The following is a 6,932-nucleotide window of genomic DNA, read 5'->3' on the forward strand; positions in this document are numbered from 1 at the left end:
AGTGTGAAAGTTTAAAAATAGTTTTTAATTTACCGTATCTTAATCCTATTCTTCATATTTGAGACATGAAAATTCTACCAGTATTATGGACTTGGCAGGTATTTATTACAACAGTCTTCAGAACTAATTTCCATATAGATGTGTTCTCAAAGACTGCATTACTTGGAGGGAAAAAAAGGTTAGGGTGATGAGATCAAGATTAGATCTCATACAAATGAAACTGCATGCAAAACCCTAATGGAATAGTGTTACCTAGGCAGGGCTAACCCCCCAGTCTGTACTTGGTACAAAAGGTATTTGTAGATGTTGATTTGTGTGTTATCTCTGATCCTGTGAGGAGTTTAAGATGTGTGAGGCTGTGTCTTGCGCTTTTCTCTAGTCTTAGCAATCTCAGCTTGTTAGCCGTAAAGTTTGGGAGTCTTCCAAAGCACATGTAGCTCATGTCTACCTAAATACATGAGCAAAATGATGAGACGATAGTGAAAAATTGTGCTTTAAAAAAAATTAATTAAGAAGCTCTCTATCTATTTAATAAGGATCGAGCATAGATCATGTAAGATGGCTTGTAGTTCTCTTAGGCATAGCAGTTGCAGCCAGAATGGGCTCAGGTGGCTCCCCTGTGCAGTCAGTTATGAAGTATTACATTGTTGTTAATGTACCCATAACTTGCATTCTTCTGTTAAGTACGGGTGCTGATTTTCTCCTTCTATCACTTAATGAAACATTTCTTAACAGAACTTAAACTAAATCATCTTTTTTTTGTTTTAAAATTGCAAAAACACATTAATATAAGGTTTATGAAAACTCTATAGTGAAATTAACCCCTCTTGACTTCCTTGAATTTTAGATTATAAGTAAAGTCACTTCTAATTACAAGTCACTTCTAATTACAAGTGCCTTACGGAATTAAATTCTTTCTGTTGCTAAAAAGATAACATAGAAATCCACAAAAGTATCTCAGTAGATACTTCTAGAGACTAAAATACGTTTAAGAAGCCATAGATACTACTAGAGTTATTCATGCCTGAAAAAATAGCACAGCTTGATTACTAGAAAAGCCTCAGGGCAGTAATGGTGACTCTGCATCTCCTGCTTAGTACCTAAGGTGGACAAGCTTGGAGAAGAGAAAGCTCTGGGAAAGCCTCATTGTGATTTTTCAGTACCTGAGGGGAGCTTATAAACAGGAGGGAGGTGGACTTCTTACATGGTCTGATAGTGATAAGACAAGGCGGTGATCCTTCATATTAAGGTATCTAAATGTGTAAGTGTGAGTACATAAGATTTTACGAACAGTGAGAAGACTGTAATAAAGAAATTGTTGATAGGCTTTCACAAGTAGTGCTTCTCTCAGGATAAATTACCAGAAACTTTGTTGGAATTTCTTAAATAGCAGCAATGGTCATGCATTTTAGGTGGTTTTTTGTTTGTTTGTTTATTTGTTTTTTAATGAGAAATACAAAATGCAATTATAATATTATAATTACTTCTGTTTGCTTTTTGAAATGCTAAATTGGGCTGACCTACAGTCCCTACTTGGAATTTGAGGTCCTTTAAAGGCATGAGTATAGTCTGGCATTTAATTTCTTGATCTTTTTTCTAGTGATTGAATTTCACTGTATCTTAGGTAGTTTCAGACTCAAAATTATCAGATGCTAAACCAGTCGCTCTAGGTTATTATGTATATATGTGGATTAAAATGCTTCTCTAATTCTAGAAATGGTGTTCTTCTGCTGTTTAGGGGATTGATTCTTTAGCTATCTTTACAGCTTCTGTCAAACCATCTTCTTTGCTATTTTCAGAACATTTTGATGTGTGGATAGCTAACAGTTAGTTTACAAAAAAAAATGTAATCTACATCACATTCTAAAATAATGAGGTTATTTCATTTCAATTTACTTTTGTTTTGTGGAGTTTTCACTATTGATTCTGAACAGCTGAATCCTATTTTCTGAATAATGATAATCTTGCAAGAAAATCTAATATAAGTGAAGAACATCAAACTGGCAGGATGAATGAATGGTTAATATATGCCCTCTTCTCTTGAATGTGCGGTATCTTTATGATATGATGGCCTGGACTTTGACTCACATCTTCCTTTTTAGTTAACCTCCATCATCTATTTAATAGAGCTTCACATGTTTGTCATATGAATTAGTAATTAATGTCATTCTATTGCTCATGTTAGTGTGTTCATTCAAAATGACATAGAAGGAAGGGCTCTTAGATCTACAGAGAATTAATTAGCATGGAATTTTCAGTATATCATCTAGTGTTAATTAACAGTTAAACTATCTTCTGGTGCATGACCTGCTGATTTAAATACAGTATTCTGTTAGAGTGGCCCTTGGGAAAATACCTTGAAAGGGTACTTTCTCAAAAACAGAACTCTACATTTGGTTCTCTCTGTTTCATTGTACCTTAACATTAGATCTTCCTGCAATACAAATCTCCATTTATTAAAACAATGAGCAAGTGATAAGTAAGCATCAATTCTGATATCAGAAAATATAATGGTAGATTTATGGATGCCAAAGTGATATGCTGTCTGATGGAGCTGGCACAATTCCGTTGCTGAAGGAGGATTGGAACATCTCTGATAAATCTCTGTAGCTTCAATGACTTCAGTGAAGCTTTAGTACATTTTTAAACACGTAAAATTCTACCTTGAGGAACTGTAATATTGGCTGCTTTAGCCATTCAGGAAGTCATCTTCAGGAGTGTTTTCTTTCACCAGATATTTGCAGTGTTTATGCTTACATTTCTTGTGAAAATAACTGAAACAAAGACCACATTTTAACAATCTAGCTTCATAGTTCTGCTCATATTTTGCTATTCTTGCTATTCAAGTCATAAGCGATCCTTTAAATTTTTTATTTCATCAGTATAAAAATATCTAAAGCTCTATTTTATTGAACACTTCCATCATTTTGAATACCTTTATTATGCTGCTTTTGAGGTCTTTTTTTCTATAAAATTCAATTCCCTTGACCTCAGAAGAGTGTTCATTCCTAGTATTCTCTGCTTTATATTATTACAGGATTTACACTGGTGTGTCATCAAAACTGTTGCTGTGAAGTGCTGAGATTTAGCACTATGAAATTGAACTCTTCCGTAGTGATAGAAAACAAATGACCCTAGTTCTTCAACTAGTGGGTGATTGATTAGGAGACAAAACCAACTGAGAAGTAAGCTTCTAGAGCTGATGGCTTTTTAGTTTGTTTCTTAATTCCAAAATGAAGAAATAAAGTGAAAGTTGCTGTTTGACTGAAAACAGTCTCTTGAAAATAAGAGATGACTTATCCACAAAATGCCCAACTTTGAGTTTCAATAATGAGGACTTCTAATAACCAAAAGAGCAATCACCTGTATTGTCACTAACATTATGCAGATTCTCTTAGCAGTGGATATGACATGGCAAAAAACATACATGCTTTAGAGATTGTCTCAGATGCTTGCAATGACATATCTTCCTAGAACAAGAGTAGACTGTTAATCTGTTTACTGCCATCACAAAGTCATTTTTTTTACCAACCAATTATAAATAACTGCTAAGATTGTAGTGAGTTCTTTGGATCCAAATCTCTTTGTTGCATATTTTTGCACTGTCCACCTAACATTTGTTCACCATATTTTATTAATCAGATTTCCTAAAGATCTCTGTCTCTGTAGATTGATCAACAATTTAGTACTGATAGCTGACAGAGTTGAAACTGCATTTGTGTTAAGACTTCGCTTCCTACAGAAGATGCATCCAATCCAAACTTATGAGCTGTTATAAAACTCAGAAGATGTGGAAGAGATGAGTGGATGGTGAGGTAGATTGAGAACTGGCTGACTGACAGATCTCAGCCGGTAGTCGTCAGCAGTGCAGAGTCTGTTTGGAGGCACGTAGCAAGTGGTGTTCCCCAGTGGTCAGTGCTGGATCTTGTTCAACATCTTCATCAGTGACCTGGATGAAGGGGTAGAGTGCACCCTCAGTAAGTTTGCTGGTGATACAAAGCTGGGAGGATTAGCTGAATTCTCAGAATCCACAGAAGGCTGTGCTACCATTCTACATGACCTGGACAAACAGGAGAGTTGGGCAAGGAGGAAACAGATAAGATTTAACAAGACTAAGTGTAGAGTTTTGCACCTGGGGACGAATAACTACATGTGCTGGTACAAGTTAGGGGATAAACTGCTGGAGAAGAGCTCTGCTGAGAAGGACCTAGGGGTCCTGGTGAACAGCAGGTTGGCCATGAGCCAGCAGTGTGCCCTTGTGGCCAAGAAGGTGAGTGCATTAAAAAAAGCATGGTCAGCAGGTGATTCTACCCCTCTACTCTACACATTTAGGCTCCTGTGTCCAGTTCTGGGCTCCCCAGTTCAGAAAAGACAGGGGTCTCCTAGAAGGAGTCCAACAGAGGGACACAAAGATGATTAAGGTCCTGGAGCATCTCCCATATGAGAAAAGGCTGAGAAACCTGGAGCTGTTCAGCCTAGGGAGAAGAAGACTGAGAGGGGATCTGATGAATGTTTATAAATATCTGAAGGAAGGTGGGAGGCAAGTGTATGAGACCAGGCTCTTCTTGGTAGTGCATAATGATAGGACAAGGAGTAATGACCTAAAACTTGAACATAGGAGGTTCCGTACTAACACGCGGAAGAACTTATTTATGGTAAGGATGACAGAGCACTATAATAGGTTGTCTAGAGAGGCTGTGGAGTCTCCTTCTATGGAGATATTCAAGACCCGGTTGGACACCTACCTTTGCGACCTATTGTAGGGTATCTACTTTAGCAGGAGAGTTGGACTTGATGGCCTTTTGGGGTCCCTTCAAACCCCTCTGATTCTAGGATTCTGTTATAAGATCACTCTTTCCTCCTCACTGTGTTGCTGTAAGTGCTGTTTTAGGTAAATTTTTGGGATAGTGGTTTTTTGTTTTTCTTTGTTTTCTTCTCAAGGAACTAGGATATCAGTGTTTTTGGACATGGCGAATGAACTGAATAGATTTATTTGCTCCAAGTCATTATATTAATCAAGCTTTGGACAATCTGAAGTTTTGTGTTCTACTTTCTTTTTGGGTGACTGGAAAAGAAAACCTCAATTCTACTTACTCTTTTTTTAAAGAAGTTTAAATATATAGCTTTAAAAATACTTTCAAACTTTTGTATTTTCAAGAAAAATTACTAAAATTAAAATTTGGGGAAAAAAAAAGAACTACCAGTTTTATTTTTATTGCATCTCTTCTGAAATTTGAGTTTTACTAGTCTTAAATTTTATTTTTTCTGTCAGATTCTTCGTATCCTAACTAGTGAAAAAACATTCTAGAGAAAACCAACTAGAGAAAAACCATTCTAAGACTGGCAAACTTTTTAAAAGCAAATTGCATATCACCACATGTAATGATTGAGACCAGCTATATTTTATGTACAGTTAAATTATGCTCAAATTATGTATACTGTTCCTTAGTATAGAATAAGCTTTCATTGCCAGACCATAGTGGATTGCTGAATTATTTTCTGAGTATGAAAAATATCTAAAAATATCTTGGCTCAAAGATTACTAAAATGGTTCTTCTGTTGTGTTTCCAAATTTTTTTCTCTGCAACAATTTCTTGTAAGCACTTTAATCCTACAAAATAACCAGTCACTCCTTGCCTGGTGCTTGGAGCCTATTATGAGCCCTCTTTTTGCAAGATCTTGAGTTCCCGCTGTCAGCAACTCTTTCGATTCCCAGTTTCTAGGTCACATTAAAATACTATAATACTAGCCTCTATTCTTCTTTCCTACTTTAACTGTCTCCTTTTATGGGTTCACATTGAAAAGTGTTACTGCTTGTACGACTAAGTGGCCCAAATACAGACTTTGTGGAAACCTGGAAGCATGTAAGCCATAATTTGTTAAATGATGAAAAAGGAGCATAAAGTAAGATTGATCCAATATGCTCTCTTTTTACCAAGAAGTATTGAGAGCAGGAAAAGAAGAGTTCTGCAATTAAGTTTTCTTTGATGACTGTCTAATGATCTAGAAATCTAGAAATGTACTGCTTGCTAAAGTTTTGGGTATTGATTTATTCATTTTTATGTTCACTGTGTTAACAGGAGGCACAAGGAGTTCTCTTGAACTGAATAGGAATACATTAAGTTATTTGAATAGACTTCCCTCTATTTTTTGTGAAGTGTTTCTAGTTATTTTCTAACTAGATGCCTACAGCCAAACAATATCTTTCAGAAAGAACTGGAATTTGTACGTTGTCTATGGATTTCTAAAGAGTTTAGATTTAGATTGCCGTGAACAATCCTGTTAAAATGCAACTGGAAAATTTGGCCAAGCTCCTAGTCCCATAAAAACCTGAAAATGTGATTAATTACTTAGTGGATATGATTCCTATCTTTATATATGGTGCTATGAAAGAAATTCATGGCATTACAAAAAGATGAGGCAAATTCTGTAGAACAAGAACAAATAAAAAGTATTGTTTATTGATGTATATTGAAAAGTGTCATCATTAGCTTAACAGAATAATAAAATCTAGGCTTTTAGGAGAGACACCTATGTATTTTCTTATTTTAGTAAGAAATAATATTCATTCTCTGGGTCAGAAGGTGCAATCATAGATTGTTAATTAAGGAAAATGAAGTAATCCTGTCTTCTGAAGCTTACGCAGGTGAACAGAGTGAACAAAGTAGTTGGGGCAACATGTGGTGAGAATTTTACACAGGAGTGCTGTGACAAGCCCTGCCACAGACTTCCTAATGGGCTTACTTACTAAACTAGGTCTGTAGATGTCATTCTGAAGTGCCTTTGGATAATGTTCCTTCCCAGAAACGTATATAGGTATTTCTCCTCTGTCATAGAGAACATTACCTCAGCATCTGATTGAAAAGTGTGAAACTTCTAAACTTGGCTTGAAGTATGCACCTTCTAGATTTATTTGTGGTATTTCTGGTTTA

This window comes from Meleagris gallopavo, chromosome 10 (assembly GCF_905368555.1).
Source record: "Meleagris gallopavo chromosome 10, MGAL_WU_HG_1.1, whole genome shotgun sequence".
NCBI lineage: Eukaryota > Metazoa > Chordata > Aves > Galliformes > Phasianidae > Meleagris > Meleagris gallopavo.